This window comes from Mauremys reevesii, linkage group 12 (assembly GCF_016161935.1).
Source record: "Mauremys reevesii isolate NIE-2019 linkage group 12, ASM1616193v1, whole genome shotgun sequence".
In the NCBI taxonomy this organism is placed as follows: Eukaryota; Metazoa; Chordata; order Testudines; family Geoemydidae; genus Mauremys; species Mauremys reevesii.
In genome coordinates this window covers 51469666-51472975 of record NC_052634.1, presented here as the reverse complement: position 1 = coordinate 51472975, position 3310 = coordinate 51469666, and the positions used below count along the sequence as shown (strand labels likewise).

Here is a 3310-nt window from a genome sequence, read left to right as displayed (position 1 = left end):
TAAATTCCAGTAAACCTGGCCAATGCATCTGAGTTCAGATTGCTGTCCAGAGCGGTCACAATGGTGCACTGTGGGATGGCGCCTGGAGGCCAATACCATTGAATTGTGGCCACACTAACCCTAATCCGACATGGCAATACCGATTTCAGTGCTACTCCCCTCGTCGGGGAGGAGTACAGATACCGGTATTAAGAGCCCTTTATATCGATATAAAGGGCTTCGTTGTGTGGATTGGTGCGATTTAACGCTGCTAAATTTGATATAAACTCATAGTGTTTACTGGGCCAGAGAGAGCAGCAGGTTTCCACTGTTATTTACCGCTCTTGTTTTCTTGACTAGTTTCTCCTCTGCACCAACTTGGTGTTGTTCTTTGTGAGCCTGGCTAGCTCAGTTGGCAGAGCATCAGACTTTTAATCTGAGGGTCCAGGGTTCAAGTCCCTGGTCAGGTGATAAACTACTCACCAAGATTGTAAACTGTCTTTCTCAGGTCCTCTTTGATGTTACTTTTTCTCTGCAGGATTTTCCCTTTCCTCAGAAGGCCCTTTTGGGGGGGGGGGGTTTGAAGGGGCAACTTCCTGACAGCCCCTCTGTCCTTGCAGCCTGGAGGAATAAAGGCCTCTGGGCATAGAGCATGTTCCTTTCCTGCACACACACACACACACACATACAAACACACAGAATATCCCTAAGGAATTAGAATCACCTGCTGCCTTCCCCTGTCCTGCTGGATCCCCAAATGAAGATGCTCTTCAGCCCAAACCCATGTCCCCTCTTTTCCCAGTGCCCCTCAGACCCAACCCTCAGTCCCTCCTATGCTCACTGCTCCTCACTCCCAACCAGAGCCTGCTCCTCTTCACCCTTCTCCTCTGTCCCAACCCACAGCCCCCTCCTATTCCCAGTGCACCTCAATCCCAACCCACAGGTCCTCCCTCCTCATGCTGCTCCTCAATCCCAACCCACAGCTCCTCCTTCCTCCAGCAGCAGGTGCTTCAGGCCCCTCAGGAACATTTTCTTGCAAGGTTTCGTGTATGAGTCTGCATGTGGATTTTACAGTGTGTTGGAAATAGGTTGGGTTGCTTGCCAAAATGATCACTTTTGTCTGGTGTTGGATTCCCAGTCTCCATGTTACAGGAGCAGGAGAAATAAAGGGTTGTTATCCTTGTTGTGTGAATCGAGGTTGTGTGAATCTGCTACTGTGCTTGGCAGACCCCGATTGAGGGACTCACCCTCAATTCAATAGCACTTGCTAGGCAGGGGACAGGGGTTCCAAAGTCAAGTGGGCTGGGGTTTGGGGTTCAACACTAAAATTTAGCAAAAAGAACAGGAGTACTTGTGGCACCTTAAAGACTAACAAATTTATTTTAGCATAAGCTTTCGTGAGCTATAGCTCACTTCTTTGGATGCATAGAATGGAACATACAGACAGGAGATATTTATACATACAGAGAACATGAAAAGGTGGAAGTATGCATACCAACAGGAAAAGTCTAATCAATTGAGATGAGCTATCATCAGCAGGAGGAAAAAAAACTTTTTGAAGTGATAATAAGATGGCCCGTAGAAGGTGTGAGGAGAACTTAACATAGGGAAATAGATTCAATTAGTGTAATGACCCAACCATTCCCAGTCTCTGTTTAGGCCAGTGTTAATTGTATCTAATTTGCATATTAATTCAAGTTCAGCAGTTTCTCTTTGGAGTCTGTTTTTGAAGTTTTTTTGTTGCAAAACCACCACCTTTAAGTCTGTCACTGAGTGGTTAGAGAGGTTGAAGTGTTCTCCCACTGGTTTTTGAATGTTATGATTCCTGATGTCAGATTTGTGTCCATTTATTCTTTTGCGTAGAGACTGTCCGGTTTGGCCAATGTACATGGCAGAGGGGCATTGCTGGCACATGATGGCATATATCACGTTGGTAGATGTGCAGGTTTACGAGCCCCTGATGGCGTGTCTGATGTGATTAGGTCCTATGAGAAACACCCACTGAAGGTCACCAGCATGCAGGGTGGCTGCTGATGCTCTGTGGCCAACATCACAAGATGGTAGGAAAGCAGGGCCAGCCCCCATGGTGGGGCCTCTGACCGTTCCCACTCAAGGTGCTCACTTTTGCAGTGGGGCAGGAGATTTAACCCCAAGAGGCTTTTCCGAGCTGGCGAGAAGCAGAGAAACACCCAGGCTCCGAAGACGCTATGTAGCAAGTACCCTCCAGCACAGGGACAGGCGCACATGCTAGCCCGGGCAGCCGCCCATTTTCTTTGGCAAGTCAGGAAGGGCAAAGGCGAGACTGGAAGCACCTGGGGCTCATGCCCCAGCCTTTGTGACGCCCACCCCCCAACTCCTTCCCGGGGCTCTAGCTGAAGCCAGAGCATTGGCCTGAGCGGCCAAGAAGAGGTTCCAGCCCTGAAGGGAGCAGGACGTTCAGCACAACAGTGAAACTGCAGAAACACAACCACCAAGGGACTCGAAACCTCAGTCTTCTGATCCACACTCAGACACCTTATCCATTAGGCCACATGGTAACATGAGAAAAACCCCTCCAAGCCCTTCTTTGGAAAAGATGGACATTGTGTTTCTCAGGTCATCTGCTGAGGGGGGCCGAGACTCTCTGGGCACAAGAAGTCAAGTTCCCAGCGACACGTGAGACTTAATTCTCTGGAGCCAGGTGCAGGGCTTTGGCAGGGAGGCTGAGGCCTGCGGGATTGGGGTGCAGCGGAGGGACTGGCTGTCTAGGTGTGGAGATTTAGTCGCACTGAGGCACAGGAGGGAGGAGGAGGAGGAATCCTGCTGACAGGCAGTGGCTGTGCAGAAAAAGAAGAGGGGTTCTGGGGACTTTTTTTGCCTCTCATTTGCCGGCCTCCTCGCTCTTGTGCTGAACAGTGAAGGTGATCTCAACAAGCCCAGGTAGCTCAGTTGGTAGAGCATCAGGCTCTTAATCTGAGGGTCCAGGGTTCAAGCCCCTGTTTGGGTGTTCAGCTTTTAAGTTGCCTTGTGTGCCAGGAGCCAAATGATTCCTGGTGCTGTCCACCAGCCACATGCAGATTCCCAGAAGCCGTGGCCATTTCCTGGAAAGGTTCCTTTCCTCAGGAATCAGGAGAGAGGCCACATCCACAGGAGCAGGCCTAGAACACGCAGTCTCTGGCTGGCAGGAAGTGCTGTGGGGCCAGGTGCTGAGAAAGCCCAGAGGGGGAGCAGCAGAGATGGGGGAAGAGAGACAGAGAAGCAATGAGGACAGAGCACAAGTGTACAGGGGGTTCAGGTCTGGCTATTGTGTGGAACTTCTCTGGTTTATACATGACCCTGGTGCAATTGGCGG

At 50.3% G+C, this 3310-nt stretch overlaps 2 non-coding genes across 2 annotated transcripts; both read left to right on the top strand.

Annotated features, from left to right (window-relative positions):
• The first annotated feature begins 376 nt into the window (after positions 1-376).
• TRNAK-UUU lies at positions 377-449 on the top strand. The gene has a single exon. It is a non-coding gene; the product is annotated as a tRNA-Lys (tRNA).
• A 2443-nt stretch (positions 450-2892) lies between these two features.
• Positions 2893-2965, top strand: TRNAK-CUU. Its single transcript has one exon. It is a non-coding gene; the product is annotated as a tRNA-Lys (tRNA).
• Positions 2966-3310: the final 345 nt, after the last annotated feature.